This window comes from Lissotriton helveticus, chromosome 10 (genome assembly GCF_964261635.1).
Source record: "Lissotriton helveticus chromosome 10, aLisHel1.1, whole genome shotgun sequence".
NCBI lineage: Eukaryota > Metazoa > Chordata > Amphibia > Caudata > Salamandridae > Lissotriton > Lissotriton helveticus.
The window spans coordinates 492,412,876-492,437,309 of NC_136071.1; the positions used below are offsets into that span (position 1 = coordinate 492,412,876).

Below are 24,434 nucleotides of genomic sequence, written 5' to 3' on the forward strand. Positions count from 1 at the left end.
CCAGATGATATCTGGAACAAAAGGCTTCCAGAACTGTAGCAAAAATCATTGCTTCTCAGGCCTTCTTTTTCTCAACTACCTCTACCTTTCTAGAGCAGATTTGGTTGGGAACCGAATGTATTCCATGACCTAGAAAATCTCTTTACTCGATTTTAGTTAAAGAATACAAATTGCCTGAGTGTTGTTCAAAACAAACTCTTTATTCCTTTAAAACATTGGCAAAGAACGATACTTTATTTATGACGTTGCCCATTGATATCCAGACATAGTGGTAGAAGAGTCACAGAAGATTTAGTCAGAAGGAAGTTCTTCTGGCTGTCCTTTCACCACAATGTTACTAGATTTGTCTTCTCTTGACAGGTTTGTGCCCATAATAAACCTGAAATGCAAAGTAAAGCAGTATTATTATTATTGACACCCGAAATTACCTCCAATCTTTTGGAGATTCTCTCTACTAACTTTATAAGAGATTTGCCCCATATGAGAAGTTTACCACTAGAATCATCACAGTGGATTGTTATATTGAAATGGCTCACTTTTCTGCTCTTTCCAAACTATGAACTGCATTAGAAATCACTGAGATTTTTACTCTCACATATTTAGACTCCATTGATAACCCATGAAAATTATTTCTGAATGAGGCTCTCAAAATGTCTCTACATTTTGGAAGTCCCTATTACCTGAACTTGGCATGCAGAGAGCTATAACTTCTGGATTTTACCTTCAAGGTAATGGCTATACTGAAATGCTAAATCAAACTCTTGAAGAATTCATAAGCTGCTACATTTCTGCTGTCCAAGACAGTTGGGAAACTCTCTTACTTGCAGCTGAGTTTGCATACGTCCACTGGCTTCCCTCCATTCTTTGCTTTAACTGGTTTCCGTCCTCGAACCTCTCCAGACCCTTTCGAAATTGATGTCTTGGTACCTGCTCTTCAAAATTCTTTAGAGAAGTTAAAAAGAGTTAGTGAAAAGTTAACTTAAAATCTACAGGCCTCTAAGCTGAGGCAAAGATTACAGGCCAATCAACAAGCTCCATCTTACAAGATAGTAGTCAGCAATACAAAGCAATTTTACATTTAAAAAGGTCAAAATGGAGCCTTTGCATCCCAAAATGGCTTTTTTGTTAAATGTACATTACACAAATTGTGATCTGGTGACACATTGCTGAGTCACAATTTAGGATTCACATCCGATCCAGATACCGATTCGTTACCTTATGTATTAATGTTTTGCAACCGAAATCTGGCAGCAAAAGATTAATATTTTACTACTGACTCAAAACTGTGGTAACTATTGTTAAAAAGCATTGGGTCCCCAACGGACCCATGTGCCATTGTGAATGTCAACAAAAAGTTTTTAGGTGCAGGCACCAGTACCGCTTCACTTATTCATTTTCATTTTTAAAACGTAAGAAAAATAAGATTGCCTTATTTAAAAGCAATCACAGACATGGTAGTGTGCTGACCCAAGCAGGCCACAATGCCTGTGCCTCTAACCAACCGTAGTGGGTCTCAAGTTGCAACCTACTGCATCCATATTAATGAGGTAGGTCGAATTGTGACACACTACAATTCAGTATTTTGTAAACCAACCAATTAATACATAGATTGGTTCACAAAATACCAATGCATTTGGTAGAAGTCGGTGTGCAAATTTCACCCGTTTTACCAAATCCATTTTAGTAGATTCCTAATAATAAATAATACATTGCAAATTGTTATTTGATGCGATTTGCAGTTTCTTATTCAGAATCTTAGTACACCAGGCTTATGGTTTGGTTGTCCTCTACCAATTTACCTCGCTCTATCTTTTGTACAAGGTTTTTTCTTCAAGACTTAGGTCTTTTTGAAATTTCAAAGTTTAATAATCCTATCACAGGACGACTCAAAATTCTCCTTTCCTGGAGGTATCCCATCTACAACCCTACCTTCTTCATAATGGCGTCAGGTTAAAAAGTGACCAGCTCTGATTCTTGTTGACGGACAGCCTGACTATGAGGTTCAGGAGATGTGTGACCCTCTATACTTCAAGGTGAATCTTCAGTATCTTAATGTTTGGTAGGGAAATAATCCTTGTGATGGCTGATAGGGACCAGCAGAACAAGTTCATGCTCCCCATTTGGTTAAACATTTGTATTTGAAATGTCCCCATTAACTAGTAAAGGTTTTTCACTTGTCTGTTTCCCCACACACCGAGTGTGGGGGCCTCAAAGGCGTGTCACCTCTGTGGCATCCTGCCGGCACCTCACCACCTCTCAGTCTCATGATGAAACTTCATTGTGGGTGGCCATCTTGTTTTTGCTCGGCTCATCTCGCCAAATCAAGCCTGCGGAGGTGATTATGAGGCAATCTCCTCCTACATGCTGCGATATCTGGAACACCGCATGCAGGCAAGTTGTTAGCACTACGATCATTTTGTTAACTCCAACTCTTTCCTGGGTAAACCTTCTTTTTGATATTGTTATTGATATAAGTTCTTGAAACATATTTTGTGTATATTGAGTACTGTACTAGCCTTCTAGTTCCCAATCCAAAATTGCTGACCTTATTCTAGCAAGACAACACATCTTGTTTGGCACTATAAAAGGGAAGTCCAGTTGAGTCTAGTCGCTTTGCAATTGTGCTTGGTTGATTACTTGCTGCTGGATTCTTGAAGTCTTTACCTTCTCCAGGTGTTGCCTTGACTTTTTCTTGCTCTTCACCTTGTTGCATGGCCTGAGCACTGGGAAATTTTACTGGGGTGCATTTTTACCTTCCTGCTGGTGTTTATTTCCTGGAACTGTTCTAGACACCCAGTTTTATTCTGGCGTTTGGATTAGCTTCTGGAGATAGTATGCGGTTCCGACGCACCAAGAAAGCTCTACATCCATCGCCAAGAAGACCTGCTCCTGACAGCTAATTGCTGTATTTGGGTGTTAAACTAGTAATTATGAGGAGAAACTGTTGTCCAGACAGTATTAATATGTGTTAAAAAGACAAAACAGTAAAACGGTACACCAAGAATGTGCCTCATTGAGCTGCATCATTTGTCTTTTCTTGTTGCATAATTTTGTTAACCCAGCCACGTAATTTAGTCTCCATTGCTGTATAACCGCAGTGAACCTGATCACAATGAATGAAATTCACAAAGCCATTCTTCAAAAAGGTTTTAATAATACATCAGTAATTTTCTTCTTTGTTTCAAACATATTTCCGCACTTTCTGCTACTTACAGGCATGGGAGAGGCATCTGAGAAAGTAGGATTGTTTGGGAATGCATCTACCCCATTTACACAACTACACCAAATCCTTTAGAAATATTTTTGTGTAAATGGGATGGGTATTTCCATTGAAAATATCTGTAGCTGTCTTGAAGTAGCTCCTACAGTTATAAGGCTTCTTTCTTATAGTAACAACCACATCTGATCTAGATTAGATTGCGGCAGTTCTGCTTATCTCAGACTACCTTAGGATACTTGCAGCCTTGAGCAGATTCAGAAGGCATTCAGTTCATGAAAGCCAACACTAGGTTGGTATACACTGGCTGCACATTGAAAAGCATATTAAATCCATGCTTTTACACCTTCTACACACAGCACTACAATAAGGGCACCCATTCTTTCTACTTTAAAGATTCAAGACCTTATCCCAATCTCTTTCGGTGTTCCCCAGGGGTGTAGTCTGTCATTTATACTGTGCAATTGAAATCAAAACTACTAAGAATCATGATTTATGTGGCAGGAGTTGCTATACATCAATATGTAGTGGATACAAATATCTGTCTAAGAATATCTTCAATCCAAGTCATGTGCACACTGTAAAACTGCATTCGAATATGCATAAATGAAAGTTATTGAATCTTTGGTGGCTCAAACTAGGCAAAACAGAAATAATTCTCATACAGCTACTTATAATCCTAAAGTAAACAAGCATTGGCATAGCCAATAGGTCTCGCCTTTGGTACCTTATAAGTGTTTAGTTATCCAGCACAATATCCTTTGTGCAACAACACCAAGTGTTGCATGGCTAAACACTTATAAGGTCTCAAAGGCGAGACCTATTGGCTATGCCAATGCTTGTTGGCAACAGTGCGCCTGCGCTGGGTGTGTAATGTGCAAGCGTAATTACAGGCCGGAGACTGGTTTAGTAGGAGATCGGCGTCTGTGTTAATGCTTTCACTTTGCTGGCACGTGCACCCTGCCCGAGGATGCTGGTGTTCTCTCGCTGGCCGCCATTAGTAAAGGTGAAGCGCGGCATGCTGCGCTCTCAAAAAAACGATAATACGTTGTTGGGCAAGCCACGCCCAACAAAATAAAATGAGATGCGGCCGCCATTGTTAAATATCAAGAGATGCGTGCCTTGCTGGGAAAAAAAATATATACATAAAATGTTACCGTGCACACTAATGCAACAGAAACCTTTGAAAGGCACATCTAAAATTACAAGAAACAATTACATGGTGGGGAAGAGCGGTTTGGGCAGTACGTAGTTGTTGTGCCTGCAACGGCAGCCACGCCAAAGAAGTCATTAACAAAAGAGTGCTTATATATTGCCTGCCATAGCTATGTACTCTTTAGTGTTCTGTGAGAATTAGAGGAGGAAGGAAAAGGGGGGAAATGAAAATGTCAAAGTGAGCAGGAAGCAAGAAAAGAAGAGAAACCATGGAAGAACACGAAAAGGAACAGGGAGAGGGGTGGGGGGAGAGGGCAGAAGTTAAGGAGCCAAAGAGGACGTTGGGGGGGGCGGGGAGGGAAGCCTGTGGGAGGCTGATGCCTTTGATGTGAGACCAGTGAAGTGTGAACCAGTGGGCGGGGAGGCAGGAGCAAATGGAACCCTTTGAAGTCACAGCCTGCGGCCGTGATGGCAAATGCTGCTGGCAGGGGAAGCCTGTAGGGGGAGGAGAAATCCAAGTAAGGCTGTGTGCGGGGAGAGGGAGGGAGGCTGATGCGCGTGCTTGTTCGTTCACGTGATTCACGTGAACTCAAAGAAAACCGCAGCAAAAAGCCCTTGGTTTGACGAGCTTTTTGAGCACTTGAATTCTCGCTCCGCTCAATACGCTTGCGCGCATTGATAGGTCGCGAGACCTAAAAAGGAGTGGGTCTTGAATGCGTTTATAGACAGCCTTACCACTACCCTGCTAGTAAATTTAATTTGTTGGGCATGTGGATTGTTATTCATTATTCCATATCTTCTCAGTGGAACACAGCACATAAAACGCCATAGCTACTTTTCAATCCTTGAATAACCCTAAAACATTTCTATAAACAGATGATTTTCCTCATGTAATTAAGGCCATGGTACCATCCCTGATTAACTACAGGAATGGCATCCAATTAGACATTATTAGGTCTTATTTAATTAAAAGATTGTCTACATTTAGCTGGTTCCACAACCAGAAAATTCAAACACAAGTCCACAGTTTTATAGGAACTACAGTGAGTCACCCTAGAAGACGGAATAAAATGCAAGCTTGTATGCATCACTCTCAAAGCCCTGCATTATCAACATCCAGGGTACCCGTATGAAAGGCGCCGTGCAGGGTAGCAGAAAGGTAATGTTGTATTAGGAAGTACCATTTTCATTTGCAGCAGGGGAAGGACTGGTCAGCTGCACAAGCATCAGCAACTGGTAACCCTTTTCAAGCATAACATTCCACTCTCTCATTCCTAATTCCACACCACAGAACTGATGGAGCAGGGTTTCGCTAAAATGAAACCTGCTCAGTGAATACCCCCATAACATGTACTAACAACACGTAGATGTGGTAATTACTAACGTGCATCCAATATGATCATAGGGGAATTGCTATGCGCATGCCTGAAATAAACGCAAATAAATAATATTGTAATAACTTTGTGTTTCGAAAGTCACGAGTAGGCTGCATGAATATCAGTGTTTTGCACTTTGCATCCTGCTTAAAGGTTAATTATTAATGGCACTTTTACATTGAGCTATTGCTAGGAAACATTAATGGGGAAGAGTATAAGTGGTGGGTGGGAAACAGTGTAGGTTTCATTATCATATAATTAATAAATGTTCGTTTCCATCTACTTTAGTACGCTGAATGAAGCCTCCATCTTTAAAGAATGATTGGGACGGGGGAAGTTTCCTCGGAGCGAGTCTGCTCTTACATGAGACAAGCAAGATGTGCTGAACATCACAGACAGCATGAAGGAGTGAAGGCCAGAGCGTCAGATGTCTGCCAACAGTTGAGCTCAAGCGTGAGACCGGGGATGAGCTCTACAAAAATATTACATGATGAAAGAAGAAAGTATTAAATGTATCTTATGTGGCAAATGTATGAATAAACAGAAATGTGGCCATTGTGAACCATCTTGCACAATAAAGTTGTTGAATAAATGCTAAGTCATGGTGGCGTGACAATGCAACCCTCAAAACCCCACCAATCCCTCTGCGAGTTTAATGTAAAAATGCAACATTGGTGGGTTGGTCATATCATTTTTAGGTTATATCTGGGGTGCCTTTAGGGGTGTGGTTAGAGCTTAGGCTGACAGAGAGAAGAGGGGAGATGCGTTGCTGTCCGTCGGTTTGCAGAGAGGCCTAGTTGTTCCTGTTCTGTCCCGTTCCTGATTCTATATCCTTTGTTCACTGGTTCTGTATCGGATACCTCCACCATTTCTCTATGCTAGGGTGGTTTTTCTTTACAGGCCAATAGGTTTGTATTTAGCCTAAATCATTCTCAGGATTTAATAATAATGTATTTGTCTCTGAATCTTTTGTCTCTCCACCTATCCACTCCGTCAACAATATATTGATATGCATTATTTTAGATGAACCTTTTGTCTCTTCATCTGTCCCTCCGTTAGGTATATTATTGTTTGGCATAATTATTTGCTGAATCTTTGTCTCTTACGCTATCCACTCATATCTATCCTCGCATAAAGCCATTGTCAATGAGATTGAAAAATATATATATGAATTAATGTTCACTTCTGTGAGATTCACTATTTGTAAATTGTGACCAAATGCAGCTGAGCATTGTTCCTCTAATATTTGATATACAATGTGCATTATTAACTTTATTGAGAGTCTGTGATTGTTCTATTGAATACATGGTTAATTGGGTCATTAGTTATCATTACCATCAACTATTCAACTAATTGGTCCATCGACCAAGTGGAAGAAAAGTTGATACTTATACTAGTTATTAAAATGTCTCAAATGAAATTATAAAGAGAAGGAAATTATGTACGAATAAAATTGAATCCAGCGCGTCAGGGATTATGGGTGAATGTGTATGGGCCATTGTAATATGATGTCGTGGAGTATTGATCCCTGATCAATTTTAGGTATTAGCGCTGGCTCAGAACCTACCACTGTACTGCACAGCTCCCTTTCCAACATCAAAAGGAACTAACAACATGAGTAAAGAAATACATCTTCCCAAAGTAAAACGAAAAAAGAGAAACAGACACATGAAAGATGCACCCTAGGTGAGTTGAGAAGTATAGACAAACGTTAATAACATGAAAAGATAAATGAAGTGCTAGTTGGGGATCCAAGTCACCTAATAGTGTTACTATTGAAGGTTTATCAATTTGTTTCACAAGCGGAATGAATGAGAACCGCAAATATAGTCCTCTAAACATTTTGGCTTCCTAATGCACTTCCTTCTCCTCTCCCTTCTGCCTTCACACTTATTATCATTCTTATCCTGCTCAATCTATGTGTCCTTGCAACACCCATCCAAACCATTTTCACTCACAAGAAACCCGGCTGTGCGATTAACATTCTGCAGCCTACCATCACTTGCCTGAACTGCGTTTTTGAACACTTTTATCGGCAACAGGGGGTGTGAAAGGAGTGTTGCTCATGACCTATGGGAACCTTAACCATAACCCAGTCCCTAACCTCGACCTCATTCTTTAAACTGCGTTGCTCATATTATTATGCAGCTTGCTCCTTCTCTAACTCAATTGCTTCTCGATCTCCACTCTACTCTCAAGCTCCCCTCACACCAATCTTTGTTCCACACCATCCAACCAGCAGATGTTTAGCTTTCTCCCTTTGAACAGTTCATGAAGAACAGTACACATGGGCTCCTACCTGTAGAACCATGAGGATTCCCTCTGTAGACCCATACTTGGTCAAAAACCTGCTTCCTTCAATTCAAACTGCTATAGTTTGCAGAATGAATGATATGCCTTACAGTGCAATAACCCCTCTCAACAATGACATTGGTGTCAGGATGATAAAGTGAAATCTCATATGTATAATACCTCTGTCACTTAGAAATATCTCCATCTTCCTTAAAGCCAATCGGACACCACTGTCCATAAGTAAAATGCATAAAACAATTGTCAAAAACTCCATTACTTTTCCAGTCATTAAATATCTGAAACAATCTCTATTGCCATCCATCTCGGAAATAAGTCTATTAGGACCAGCATATAGTACAGTTCCTTTCCACTGTGAATTGGACCCATAATATCCAGACAGACATCTATCCAGGGTTCCAGTGGGAACTCTCTACAAACCATAGAGGGAATGCTTGTCTTCCTGACCTTCTCACTTAACTGACACCCCATGCATTCCCTAATTATCCTCACCACCATCAGGTTTTTCCCATGCCATCAAAACTCACTCTTCCACCTCTCCTTTTCTTTTTACATATACAGTGATATTCCTCATGAACTAGATCCACAATCTTCCTACTCAAAATCTCCAAAGGTACTGACCTGGTTCCTTTAAACAACATTTCATCAATAGAATAGGAAAAGAAAATTCCTGCTTGCGTAACAGAAGGCCACATCGTTTTCTCCATTTTACTTGCGGGAAGGCAAACTGTTCGCAATCCATTTGCAGATCTCCTTCAATGCTGAGTGTTTCTTCACTCAATGGACGTATCACCATTAGACACAATGAACAATATCTTCCTAGACAATTATTGGGATAAAGAACATATATTGAATTATCTGTCAAGTCAATATAGCCAAAAGTAACCACAACAATTAATTTCTAAAATACATGGAGTATATATCTTTTATTTAATTTTTATTCATGAGTTACACAAAGTTAAAAGCACTATTATTCCATACAAACATACACATTTTTTCACCCCGTTCACAAAAAATATTATCAATAACAGAATGCCATTAAAAATTAGGACAATTCTGTGGCGAGAAGTTGTTTACTTTTCAACGCACGTTTCGGCACAAAGAACGCCTTCGTCAGGAAAAAAGCGACAATTTCTGAAATCAATAAAAGACATTTCTAAGCCAAAGTTAACATATAATCATCTATAACTAAAAATTAAGTACACTAAATTCATCATTTGATGTTTCACAATACAAATATCATCCCCTTGTTCTTATGTATCAATAGGTCTCTGTCATCTGAACGCTTCTAATACATCAATATCTGGCCTTCATCCATAGCCATAAACTAAAGTAAGAGTTTTTCTTTTGAGGCTGTCACTCATCACTTTGGATAAAATAGAGATCACTTTGGGCTGCTTGGAATCTATCTCCTCACTTTTCCTTTTCATTTTCCACACTGGGGATCAGTACACTTTATAAATTGCTTCTATATTTGAGTTGTCTTCCTTGATAATTTCCCAAATTGTATTGTTTGCAACAAACTGTATATTTCTAACTTAGATAGAAATCATGAAGGTGTACTTAAAATTGTTCTAAGATATAACTCTGCATGTGTCAGTCATACCAATGTAACACAACATGAAATGTTAATGAAAGTTATAGATGATTATATGTTAACTTTGGCTTAGAAATGTCTTTTATCGATTTCAGAAATTGTGGCTTTTTTCCTGACAAAGGTGTTCTTTGAGCCGAAACGCACCTCGAAAAGTAAAGAATTTCGCCACAGAATTGTCTTCATTTTTAATGGCATTCTTTTATTGATAATATTTTTTGTGAACGGGGGAAAAATGTGTATGTTTGTATGGAATAATAATGTTTTTAACTTTGTGTAACTCATGAATAAAACTTAAATAAAAGATATATATTCCATGTATTTTAGAAATTAATTGTTGTGGTTTCTTTTGGCTATATTGACTTGACACATAATTCAATATATGTTCTTTATCCCAATAATTGTCTAGGAAGATATTGTTCATTGTGTTTTGCCCTGTCCTGGAAATGTCATTTCTAAACTATCAGGGGGTCTCTGTTGGCCACACGTATCACCATTAGAAACATAAACATTGGCCGCCTCACTAATTTCCACTAAATTGATCTTCTGAAAAACTGAGGCTACTGTGACTTACCCAAATAGCATTCTAAGTAATGCAAAAGTGCCAAATGGTGCCACAAATGCTGTTAGATCACACAATTGTTCTTGTAACATCATCTTGTGGTACGCTTTAGTAAAATCAACTGTACTGAAAATCTTTGCCTGCTATTAAACAGTAACCATCTCCATAATGTTGGGTAGAGGGTATTTATCCTCTATGACATTTTTGTATAATTCAAAAGAGTCAATACATAATCTATTTTCACCTCTAGGCTTGTTAACGACCACCACTGGGGCCAAACACTTGGTCGTTACTAACAGTTCAATTATGCCAGGCCCTTGTAACCTTTCTAACCTTTTGTTCACTTTTTGTCTAGTACTTAAAGAGCTGTCACTGACTTTTCCTATAAACAGTTTGGCATCCATTTTCTAACCTAATTTCATGTACATACTATTTCAGACATACTAAATTGTCCTCAAAACCTTTGGGAGCCACCTTTGTGTAATCAAACCTCTAGTTCTCCAAATCATTCAGTTGAATCTGAGCAATGGCATAGAGGTCTAGAGTCACACCAGGTAGTTTCTGGTATGGACAACATAAAATACAATTACCTTTAAAAGCCACATACACTTTTATATTCACGTCTATACCGCTGAACTACAGATAGGCATTACAATATTCCTTCAATTTAATGGGCTTGCGAAGATATGCTACAGGGGGTTGACATCAAGCTTCTTTAAAGGAATATTGTAACTGAATTTCTATTTAAGTTTATTGGATGGTAGCAAGGTCAACCATGCCCTGGAATCAAACACCATTTCAATCCTCTCACCTTTTAATTTTACTCATCTCTTGGATTTCTTACACACACCACCATCTACTTGAAGGATAAATGATTTTCCAGACTCATTTGCTTTTCTTACTTTCTTCTCAGTATTCACTTTCTGACAGCATTTTGCAAAGTATGTTTTCTATGTAAATAATTTACACACCACCTTAGTGAAAGGGCAATCCTTTTAACTGGTCATATGTCCCTTTGCTCTCTGACTAAATTACTCCAGCTCGACAAATTGAGACTCTTTACTGGAGCTAACTACTTTTTTCTTCGTCACTACTTACTGGCTATTCCATTATTCTCCTTTCTTGCTACAATGATGTCTCACACTGTCACAGGACTGATCAGCTCCACAGCAACTGTTGTCCCTTTTCATGTATAACATTCCTGTAAAAAATGGATTGTTGGTTGAGGTGAGTGTCAGCCCTTCTCAAGCAACAGCCACAATCCTAGTCAAGGTGAACCATCAGCAGTCACTAAATTAACCTGTGCTTCACCCTGGCACAAAAGCAGTCAGGCTTAACTTAGGGGCAATGTGTAAAGTATTTATGAGGCACTCAAACAGGAATAAAGAGAAAACACAACACAAGAAAAATCACATGCCAATTTAGAAACATGGAGTAGAATGTATTAAATTTTTTGAAACCAAAATGACAAAAGTCCATTCAGGAGAACCAGAGATATACAATTTCAAAGATTTAAGGTAAGTACAGCACCTTAAAGCACTGTGCGCCACCTGCAATTATCTGGTAGTGCAAGACTGAGTGAAAGTCACAAGTTCAGGCCAACAGTGATGCGGGGCGGGCCGAATACAGGGACTAGTTACCTAGTGGCCAAAACGATTCAGAAAAGGGGGTGGTGATGGACAGAGCATCTGAATTAAGCAGAACACTCCTACCCAGTCAAAAGATCAGGGCTTGATCCATCACCGTTTTTTAGCTCACTGCACCATCCCAGTTCAGAACCTGGCTACATGCAAATTAGTCTGTCCCTGGCCCAGTGCATCATGAGAACAGGGCAGACCAAACTACCAAGCCAATTCTTTACTGGAAAGGATACAAGCTTCCGGGGACCGGTTTCTGGCATTACAGCCGTCTTCGGCCCGGCTTGCTTGAATCCTGATGGTGCAGTGAGCAAGGGACTCATGTCTGAGCATACCCTTCCACTCCTATAGTGGCCAAAACGATTCAGAAAAGGGGGTGGTGATGGACAGAGCATCTGAATTAAGCAGAACACTCCTACCCAGTCAAAAGATCAGGGCTTGATCCATCACCGTTTTTTAGCTCACTGCACCATCCCAGTTCAGAACCTGGCTACATGCAAATTAGTCTGTCCCTGGCCCAGTGCATCATGGGAACAGGGCAGACCAAACTACCAAGCCAATTCTTTACTGGAAAGGAAACAAGCTTCCGGGGACCGGTTTCTGGCATTACAGCCGTCTTCGGCCCGGCTTGCTTGAATCCTGATGGTGCAGTGAGCAAGGGACTCATGTCTGAGCATACCCTTCCACTCCTATAGTGGCCAAAACGATTCAGAAAAGGGGGTAGTGATGGACAGAGCATCTGAATTAAGCAGAACACTCCTACCCAGTCAAAAGATCAGGGCTTGATCCATCACCGTTTTTTAGCTCACTGCACCATCCCAGTTCAGAACCTGGCTACATGCAAATTAGTCTGTCCCTGGCCCAGTGCATCATGAGAACAGGGCAGACCAAACTACCAAGCCAATTCTTTACTGGAAAGGAAACAAGCTTCCGGGGACCGGTTTCTGACATTACAGCCGAAGACGGCTGTAATGCCAGAAACCGGTCCCCGGAAGCTTGTTTCCTTTCCAGTAAAGAATTGGCTTGGTAGTTTGGTCTGCCCTGTTACCATGATGCACTGGGCCAGGGACAGACTAATTTGCATGTAGCCAGGTTCTGAACTGGGATGGTGCAGTGAGCTAAAAAACGGTGATGGATCAAGCCCTGATCTTTTGACTGGGTATGAGTGTTCTGCTTAATTCAGATGCTCTGTCCATCACCACCCCCTTTTCTGAATCGTTTTGGCCACCACAAGCGTGGAAGGGTATGCTCAGATGTGAGTCCCTTGCTCACTGCACCATCAGGATTCAAGCAAGCTGGGCCGAAGACGGCTGTAATGCCGGAAACCGGTCCCCGGAAGCTTGTTTCCTTTCCAGTAAAGAATTGGCTTGGTAGTTTGGTCTGCCCTGTTCCCATGATGCACTGGGCCAGGGACAGACTAATTTGCATGTAGCCAGGTTCTGAACTGGGATGGTGCAGTGAGCTAAAAAATGGTGATGGATCAAGCCCTGATCTTTTGACTGGGTAGGAGTGTTCTGCTTAATTCAGATGCTCTGTCCATCACCACCCCCTTTTCTGAAACTTTCAGAAAGAGGCATTTTCAGAATTGTGATTTAAGATCTGACTTCACCTTCAAACAGGGTTTTAAATTACAATTCTTAGACACCAAACTCAAGATTCCTACCTGCTCCCAATTGAAAGTTAACACTTGCTAAATGTAATAAGGTAACCTAATGTTATTCTATAGAAGAGGTAGGGCTCACAGTAGTGAAAAACAAATGTGGGGGGGTTTCACTACCAGAACATGTAAAACTTAAACGTGTGTGTCCAACTTTTTAAATACACTGCAACCTACGTGGTGACTTATTTTTATTAAAAAGGGAGGTTTAGCGTGGCAAAAGTTTATTTTGCCAGGTCAAAATGGCAGTTTAAAACTGCACTCACGGGCTGCAATGGCAGACCTGAGACATGTTTGAAAGAGCTAACTAAGTGGGGGGGTGCTCAATTAGTGCCGCAGGCCCACTACTAGTCAGGTTTCACATCAACAATACGTCAATGACAGTGAAGCACATTAGGCCCCCACAATAATAACAGAGAGTAGTACATTTGCAAACCCTTAAGGTTTATTGGTAAAGTTACAAAACTCAAATATTTCAAATGAATCACTCAGAACTCATCAGCAATGAGTGTTTTCCTTGATTAAGCATCCTTTTCAAGTTGCATTTAGAACCTGCATTTTATGACAGATAACAGGGGCCATATACAAATTGTCAAAACGATATATTTCATAATACTGCTGAACATAGGGAATCTATTTGTGCATGGAACACTGCCCTCAATGTGATTAGCTGACCAGGAAAGCTCGTAGAACATGAGACCATTAAAAAATATATATATATTGAATCTGTAAAAATGTGGCATTTTGTATAGTTCCTTCACAAAGAAACGCTTCGTTGGGTTTGGTGGCCCCATGTTCCCCTGATTTTCTAAGTAGGGAAGTAACAGCCATACATGTTTTCAATTGATGTGATGCAGGTCATGGAGCCTGTTTCAGGAAGAAGTCAAATGGTTTGGGCATCCTGTTTTTGTTCACTGATAACAGTCAAAATCAGCACACCTTCCTGAGTTCATCAGTGGATGACAGACCTTACCAGGATACCAGGATACCCGTAGGGTGACAGATGCGCGGTATAAATATTAAATACAATACAATACAATACAATACCACTACAGATTGGCCGGTAGCAGGGCCTCACAAGCAGCAATTTTGTAACTTGCTAGTACATGTCACAAGACAGGAATTTCTCTTCTGCCTCCTTTTCACAGAACATGGAAGGGCTTAAGGGCTAAAATATTTTTATCATGAATGGCTGAAAGGCATAAATATTACACTTTTGGTAGATGGCAGGTACTGCATCTGTGAAGCACATGTGCCATTTATGGGCTGTCCTGATATGTTGAGACCAGCGTTCTAGATGTGCATTATACACCAAAAATCATTCAAGGCTTCACTTTGGCATAGTAGGGATGATACTGGCCCTGATGCAAGCCAGGAAATGAACCTCCTTACTTCGGATTAGGTAGCATAAGACAGACATAACAGGAGTGCAGGGATAAGAGAAATACAAGGCTTTAGGAAGTGCCCTGAGTATAGTAACAGCTCATGAGGAAAACACTTCACAGTAATAAGCTGCAACAAACACATAATAAGTCAACTCATTTTTCTACTATGATCTCCCTAATCCATTTCTAGAGATTCTTCTCTCCTGTATCTCTCCTTATACTCATCCCAAACCTCATCTTACTACTATGATCTCCCAATAAACACTTTCTAGACTCTTCCCACTTCTATTTCCCATTATCCTTTTCAATCCAACTAATAGACTCATATGTCCCCTGCTCAAATGAACTGAAATTTCACTATATACTGGGGAGCCGCTAAAGACGCAGAATCTGCCCAGCACCTTACCTGCCTGTGTCTGAGAGAGGGAGCGCTCGGACAGAAAGCCTGTTCCGGACCAGCCACCAACACCGGAATCCCGCCACCAGCCGCGCCGCCGCCTTGGGACTACGTTTCCCATCAGGCTCAGCGGCGGCGCGTTCCCCGACGCCGCAAAAGCGCCGGGAGGGGCTCTACAAAGCTGCAAGCCCTCGGTGGAGCGGGTGGAGCCGCTAAAGACGCAGAATCTGCCCAGCACCTTACCTGCCTGTGTCTGAGAGAGGGAGCGCTCGGACAGAAAGCCTGTTCCGGACCAGCCACCAACACCGGAATCCCGCCACCAGCCGCGCCGCCGCCTTGGGACTACGTTTCCCATCAGGCTCAGCGGCGGCGCGTTCCCCGACGCCGCAAAAGCGCCGGGAGGGGCTCTACAAAGCTGCAAGCCCTCAGCGTCGCGGGACGCGAGCGGGACGCCCGGGGCTAAGCCCGGGCAAAGGGCGGGCCCTCTGAGGCCCTCCGAGGCACGGAAAGGCGAGGAAAGGCTATCTCCCGGAAACAATCGTGTGGAATAAAGGTACTGTTTTCGGTCTGTTACTTGGCACGTATCATATTACTGAAGACATTCATTATTTATCATTTCATAGCCCTTCCAAAACTTATAGTATTTCTTGTGACGACCAGCTATCGACCTGGCTTCTTACTAACACTAGTTTTGATCGCGTGCTCATTCAGAGTAAGAGTCTAAGGAATGGGGAAAAAACTGGTACCACCCCCTATTGAACCTGTGAACACTCTTGACTCATATTTGGTCCAAGTGGTGAGTAGTATTAACAGCAAACGATGGCAATCCTTGGGCCTAAGCCAATCACCTGTGTTGCCTGCAGAAAGCCCACCTACAAGTACTGCAAGTACAGTTATGTCCGATTCCCCGACAGGAAGTGTACAGCATAACTCAGTTGATTCTGACTCTAATCCTTTAGCCAACCATATGGAGGCCACCATTGTCCCTGATTCCGCCATGAACAGCGAAGACAGAGAAGATCTTACTGATCTATCAGACATTGCTATCTCTGAATCAAGTATTCAGATAGAAGCCACGGAAGAGGATCTCCAGCCCCAGCCTCCATCTATTCGTGCTGTGAGAGCATGTAGGAAACAAACAGCAAAACGAGGGGGGAAACAATTGGGAAGGAAGAAGCCTGCTACCCCTCCTTCCAGGCGTTTGGGCAAATATTTAGATTGCGAGGTCGATCACGAGTCCAAGCGTATTATCGATGATGACCTCTTCAACAGGTTCCAAGATATGATAGATATCAAAATTAAGACCATCATTAAACCTCTGATCGGGAAAGTGGACAAATTAACTGCCGAAGTCAGAAAGTTGGGGGGGGTTCATAGTAACTTGACTAAGGAGCTAGAGAATTTATCTTCCCTCGTCGCAGACCTAATATCCACGGATGAGGAGGCCCCTTCTACTGATAATAACTTACAGCCTACTCAACTAGGGTTGTTACCCCTACCCTCATCATCAATATTAACTGTTCCGGACCAGAATGGCGTAACCGGGGACCCTCATACCATCTCCACCGCTGCAACAGTGGTAAGCCATCAAGAGGCCAGCCCAGTCCAATTCATCGCGGAGGCCTCACCGGTAGTCTTGGTGCTGGCTAATGTGCCACCTTTGCTAAAAGACAAAACAGAGTCAGATCAGGGTCTCAAAGATAAAGCCACACATTGGCTCTCAAACAACATGTATATGGCGCCAGAAGGGCTCGATAAATTGGCAGGAAACATAGTTTCGACCAGGAGGGTACCCTGGATTGGCAGCAAGCCAAAAAAGTTTCAAGGCGATTGTGTTATCCTAAATTTCACAAACGCCGAGGTCCTTCCTGAAATCTTGAGCAATGTCTTCCCACCTCAGCGGCGCAACGGTTCCATAGTCCCATTAACTCTTGGTTTTTTCTATAATGAGCCTCAACCCGCTACCATACATAAAACTAACAGGCAGAACAAGTATAGTAACAACAGTAGCTGGGGAGGGGCCATGGGCCTGCGATATGTAAATGACCGGTTCCCGCATGTAGTACAGCGAGAGTCAGGAAGATCCATTTACCCGCACGAGGAAAATATTCGGCCGGTTCACCAGTATGGGCTGGGAACCAACGGGTGGGGGCCTGGCGCACTGGGGTACGATCACAGTGCACGGGGTATCATGCCAACACGGTGGCAGAGAATGGACCCTTCTTTGATTCATCCGATTACTCCACATCCTTTGTGGAATTTAGCCCAAAACGGTCAGGCTCAGTTAGCTACCCCATCTGCTTGGGGCTTTACTACAGGTAATAGGTTTGGCCCCCTATCTGACCTTAACACGTGCGATTGACTCGAACCAGGTATTGACCAAAATAACGTGGGTTCGGCCAGTCAGAACTCTCGTAGCAATGGTTTAAGCATTGATGATTTCCTTAGTTTTTCTACGCCTAATGTAGTCATTAAGCCTCAACCATCTACCACTCTAGGTCAGCAAGCAACCTCATTTGGGGGTGAGTCTGGCCGTAACCAGGGTTTGGGTGGAGTGGGCACACAGCTTTGCCGTCAAGCAAAAATTACCGAGGCTTTACCATCGCAGGCAGCAGTGGTTGGAGAAACAGAGAGTGGCAGCAAGTTAATGACTAGTAGGGAGTCATGTAAGATTATAAGCTGGAACGTGGCAGGTTTGAACACCAAACGTAAGGACCCGGTATGGTGGAGCTTTATCTCAAAGCAACACATTATTGCCCTACAAGAAACTTGGGACACATCTAGTAATATCTGGTGGGATGGATACACTAGCTTTATAAGCCCAGCTGTCCCAAGCAGAACAGGTAGGGCTAAAGGTGGGTTGGCCCTTTTTTTCGCCTTGGACCTAAAAGGAAGTTACAGGCAGATTAGGTCCGAATCTGACAACATACTGATTGTTGAAAGGGTCATCAATAAGACCCGCAGGACCTTATACGTTAACTTCTATAACTCTGGGAACAGCGCATATGAAGGGCGTAATATTGCCAGTTTAGATAGTATTTTAAATTCAGTCCTACAGAATATCTCTTTTGCATCTGAGTTAATTTTACAAGGTGATTTTAATATACACCTATGCAATTTAGCCTGTAAGGGAAGAGAAGTCAGCGAAGACGACGATGATGTCCCAGTAGCACCTCATTTCGAACATTCAGTAGAGGGTCAGGAGCTTGAGGACTTACTTGCAAACTTCAACCTCTATGAACCTAATTTCGGTCTGAGAACACCAACTTTTACCGGCAGTCATCATGGGTCTGTGATAGATTATATTTTTGTTTCTCTTGGCATCCTAAATTTGACTGCTGCATATAGTACGATAGTAACTCACTTCAGTGATCATAATCCAGTACTACTAGAAGTGATGTGGGGCAGCCAGATGGGTGCATCACCATCGATTATAAAACCAGCCCATTCCTTGAGGACTACAGATCAAGATAGAAGAGTTAAATGGGCGAATGTGATCCCGGAAAATTTCTACAAAAAATGCTTCCCTAAGATTAAATCTCAGGTTGAGCTTTGTCAGAACCCTGACACCCAAGGGAGCCTCATGGTATCAGTCTATGAGGAAATATGTGTTCAGGTTTCTAACGAACTTTTAGCTAAACCCTTTCAGGGAGCGCAGGGTCACAAACGATGGTTTGATTCTGCTTGTTCGAAGGCCCACAGAGATTTGTTGGTGGCTCTAAAAATTGTCCCGAGAGTAAAAGAGGAAATTGCGAGGCTTAGGAAAATTTATAAGTCTGCAGTAAAGAACCGCAAAGATTCCATCAAACGTGAAACATGGGATAACCTCCTCTCGGCGGCGGTGTTGAAGGATAGCAGGAGATTTTGGGAACTTATTAAGCAGCCCCTTTTTTCGGAGGACAGCAATTTACCAATGGATTGTGTGATTACTGAGGATAAATGGTTGTCTTTTTTCAAAAATGTATATGGGGGTGACTTAGTTGATGAGCATATTGACAGGGGCCTATTGCCCAACGGGCCTGTACATCCAATTGTTTTTAGCCCCCAAGAAGTAGAAAAGGCACTCGCGGAAACCACTAAACACAAGGCACCTGGCCCCGACGGAGTTCCGGCCGACTTTTTTATGTTTTCACCTAAAATGTGGTCGAGGGTGTTGTGCAACGTGTTTAATGCTGTTAACGATAACTCAGCTCCTGCATCATGGGCCACATCTACCATCGTCCCCATTTACAAAAATAAAGGGCAGCGGGACGACCCAGCATTCTACAGGCCTATATCCCTTTTGGACTCTACCGTAAAGATTTTGGGGAGAGTTCTCTTATCAAGATTGAGGGAGAATGTTGAGGGGTGCGGTGGTTTGTGTGAACTACAATATGGTTTCAGAGAGAGTAAAGGTACAATAGAGCAATGCATTAATTTGTATCTACTTATCTCTAAGTACACGTTGGCTAAGGAGGGTTCAGTGTATCTGGCATTCATGGACCTCTCCTCGGCCTTCGATCTCGTTAATAGGTCCAAACTATGGTCGATCCTCCTGGATTTAGGTATTGATGAAGCCCTGGTTATGTTTATGGCCACACTGCATCAGGAGCTTTTTGCAGCCGTTCGAGTTTCCAACAACGGCAGGCGTACCCCTTTATTTAAATCCTTGAAAGGGGTACGGCAAGGCTGCATCTTGGCCCCCACGCTTTTCATCATCTATATTAACGGCCTGGGGGCTTACCTGCGAGGCCTGAGCACGGATGTCCCACGTGTAGGAGATGTCCATATCCCGGCACTCCTGTACGCGGATGACGCCGTGCTGATCGCCCGCATGGGTATTGGGCTACAGGTCCTTCTTAACTCTTTTGGCTCTTTTATGGAAAATCTGGACCTTAAGGTCAATGCGTCCAACTCGCACACAATGGTCATGGGCAGAGAGCGTACGAAGAGAAGACACAAATCTTTCTTCTGTAGTGGGATCCCTGTTTCGGAAGTAACCACATTCCCTTACTTGGGAGTTTTGTTCGACCAAAAAGGCACCTGGGGTCCACAGATAAGCGCAAAAAGGCTGGCAGTCACTAGATCTGCTTCTGCACTCTTGGGTTTTGCTGGCAAGCTGGGTGCCAGGCCCATGGAAGCGTTGCTGAAGATCTATAAGAGCAAACCCGTTGCCATCGCCTCATATGGATCTCCTCTGTGGGGGTATGTTAATCTTGACCCCATTCAGAGGGCAGAAAATAGATTCATAAGATCTCTCCTTTCTGTGCCCCAGTCAACCCCAACTTATTCTATCCATAAGGAGGTTGGCCTACCATATTTGTCGGACACATTGAGTGTAGCACCATTGATCATGTGGCTGAAAATGTGGTTAAATGTCGATCTTCCACTGAATCATAAAATCTTGAGGGATGTCCAATCAATGGATAATTATAGCAAAATCCCATGGTTGGCTTATTTAAGTAAATCATTCAAAGATTTGGGTCGCCCAGATTTGTTCCTTTGTCCAGAGAATATTAGGGCCCAAGATATAGCCTTTATAAAAAAGGCATTCAAAGAAGGGAAGGAAGCCTGCCGTGAGGCATCTGAGCTGCAGAAACCAGCAGTTAGGGCTCACTACCTATTGGTTAGCGCTCCTAATTTGGCACCTTATCTTCGCTTTGTAACAATCCCTTACCATAGGTTTTTATTAACTAAACTTAGGTTTAATCTTATTCATTTCCACCTAGGCTCTTTTAAGGGATGGCAGAAGCCAGAACTAGCCGCCCCTTGCAGTTGCGACAATTTCTCCGTGCAGGATACAATGCACTTTGTCATGTTTTGTAGTCTATATCGCGAGCAGAGGAAAAAATATTTGCTCCCTTTATTTAAAGAAGCAGGGTTCACACAGGTGCGCCCGGCGCTGCTCTATTTACAGCTCATGACAAATCCATGCACAACGTTTAGTCTAGCAAACTTTTTAGTCGCAGCTTCTAGGGCGAAAGCTGTTGGACAATCTCCGGTCTAAAAGATTTCCTATCTTAATGAGATTATGTTGTATTGTTTTAAATATAAATGTATCCTTTTTTAAACTGTGTAAATAGTATTTATAATGTATACTGGGTATGATGTTTTTTAGATGTTAGGAAACCTAATAATGTTTTTTATGTCATGTTTTAAATTGCATTTGTTTCTTTGTATGACTTTGAATAAGTCGAATAAAGATATTCTGACTGACTGACACTATATTAATCCACCACTAATCATTTTTGGGTTCCGGAGTAGCGTGCAACTCCCCAAAAAGCACGTTGCCGTCTTGTATCGGATAGTAAATGCTATATAAGTGCAATTACAATACATTACAATCAGTGATAGCACTAAAGATTGCATACACCTATCACAAATTACCTGTTAGTAACCTGATGTACTGAAAAAAGCTTGATAAGAACCCACAAACCGTTGTTCCTTGCTGATCAGTGCCAATTACCGTATGCCAGAGGATATCCACCACTTGCTGTGGCAACACTGGATGGCAAACAATTATGGGTACAAACACTATTGAGAACTACATCTGTCAGAATGAATTAAGAGAACTAGTGCAAGCAGACAATGAACTCCATTCCCCATTGTTTACATTTCATACAAGATGTTGAGCTGATGAACCAAGGGGATGTCCCTGTCTGGTTCAAGTAGTACAGAATGTAATGTACTAATAGCAGATTGTGGGACACCACTAAAGCGTAGGATCATTTCTTGCTGATTAATACCAATTAGTGTAGGCAGGCAGTATGCTCCCTTCCCCTACTACATCTATTACATTGTTTGGGTGTTTTTATTGCACAAAATGCAGTGGTATAAAAACCCATTTCACAAGGACCCATTAAGTCAGGGAAGTATTTCTTGGGCCCCTGTAAAATATTGGTTTAATAATTAATATGGCAGCCCTCAAATCACTTATGTGACAAGAAACATCAGATCAAGTAGCAGTATACAGCACATTCTCTGGTAGTATTATTTGATCCATTTGTGCTAAAAAAAAAATTTTTGCTGAAATCTGCAACTTGTCCGACACTTTATGTGGCAAGTATGGTAAATCCATAATTATGCAGTAAATTCGGCATCCATAGAAAGCCATCATTCAACTGGCCCTGACCATTGCCCGTTCTTTCATAAAAAATCTATTCATTAAACTAAACTAAACCTAAACAATCTAATTACAATCATTGTCACAATTTTAGCTGCATTTTGTAAGGAACAGCTTCAACAATCACTTCTTGCTATAGATAGAATGTGCTTTTAACAACATAAAAAGTTTTCAGTCCTAAAATAGTTTATTCTTAACATAATTAAGTATTGTTCTCTTTTTTTGATTGCAGATAGCCTAAAAGAGTAGTCCAGTATTTCAATTGGTATTATCAAAAAGCAGGTCCCATTAAAAAACATTTTGAAGATAACTGCTCCAAAATAAACAAGTAATATAAAAGATGCATAACAAATAATGGGTGATAAAGTCTCAAGTAGACATCTCGGGCGCTTGTGAGCTCTGACATTTAGAAACAAGCATTGGCAAAGCCAATAGGTTTCGCCTCTACAAAACTACTGTGTTTGACAATTCTTTTGAGACATGTTAAGCAGCAGCTCAAGCTACAGTGCAGCAGGGCTTAAAGTTTTTTTTTAAAGTGCTATGAGATGGTCGAGGCTGGCCGCGTCATAGCGCTTTAAAAAAAAAATCTTTGAGCAATGTTGTATAGCAGCTAGTGCCGCTGTGCAACATGTCTTAAAAGAGCACATTGACAAAACCAATAGATTTTGCAGAAGCGAAATTGGCTTTGCGAATGCATCACATATCAGCCAGCATTTACCAAGGGCCATTGAGACTCACTCCAGCTTCTAGTGCAATAAATTCAGACACTTACTGCTCTGACATCTTGTGTGCATTGCGATCCACATTTCAATCCCATAGTGTAGCATTTATAACGTCGATATTTTTTTCACGAGTATTAAAGCAGACAAGAAAGGAAAAGGCGAACAATTTAGGAGGGGGGAGGGGACAGCGAACGGCATTGGATGGTGGTACTCCCACACCAAAGCCATGACAACAAAGATCGAAAGTGGGATGGGCAGGTGAAGACACAGAGAGGCAATATTCAAGAAAATCAAGGTAGAAAAGTAGGACTGAAAGCTGGTCTGGAGGAAAGGGGGTGAGGGGACGTCATGGGTGCAAAAGGCAGCGAGAAAGTAAGGAATGACGACAACACACGAAGAGAAGAGAAGGGGTGGAAAAATAGAAGGAAAGAAAAGAGAAAGCAAAAGAAGGTCAAATAAGGCCAGAGAAGGCAATGGGATAAGAAAAAGGAGAGCAGGGGTGAAAGAGAAGGACTGCCAAGGCATACACTCTTTTTAAGAGTGCATGCTGAAAAGTTTAAAAAGAGCATCTGCTGGAGCCTGTGGCCATAGTAAAGACATTAGCCACCAGAAGCAGTACTGGGTCCAGGCTCCTGGGAAGGGATGAAGACTTATGCCTAGAAGAAAGACGGAAGCTAGAAGGAGACACTGACCAATGAGAAGCAAGCAAACGACACCCACATGGGAGCCAGTCAATGGGTTGGTAAAGTTATGTAGGAACAAAGTAGGAATTAGCTAGTGTTAAGTAAAGGTAAATAATGGGCTTGCTCTAAGCCCTTTTAAGATGTAGATGAAACCTAAAAAGGACTTGCACTTCTGCCTTGTAGCTTATGATATCACATGAACCCCTCCATAGGAATATTGAACCATATTACACAGCTACCCGTTACCCAGGATTTTTTTACCTCCCCACCACTCATCAGCACAGGAAGTGGCATCACTGGATCTCCCATCAACTACCTACACAGGCAGTGACATCACTGAGATTCCACCTGTACCCGCTGCCAGTTCTCCAGCACACATCCACCCACACCCCCACATAAATTCTAACAACGACCTCAACAACCCCTCCCAATACACATAGCTTACAAGCACCAACAATTCCTACACTCCCACCCTACACATGCCACAGCAAACCCTCAAGTCAACACCTAGTCATATGCATGCTTCTCAACACACGATCACTCAGCAAACACACAACCATTTCAGCTGTGTGTTTACATATTTTTTGTTTTCATATTTCATGGAACCTTCTGAGCACTGACGCACCCGACATCCTCT

General features: G+C 42.0%; 1 long non-coding RNA gene across 1 annotated transcript; it reads right to left on the minus strand.

Moving 5' to 3' along the window:
* Positions 1-264: 264 nt before the first annotated feature.
* LOC144785347 (uncharacterized) lies at positions 265-11,415 on the minus strand. Its single transcript, XR_013601833.1, has 3 exons — positions 11,313-11,415; positions 822-942; positions 265-379 (listed from the first exon to the last, which is right to left on the minus strand). It is a non-coding gene; the product is annotated as an uncharacterized LOC144785347 (long non-coding RNA).
* Between the last annotated feature and the right edge of the window lie 13,019 nt (positions 11,416-24,434).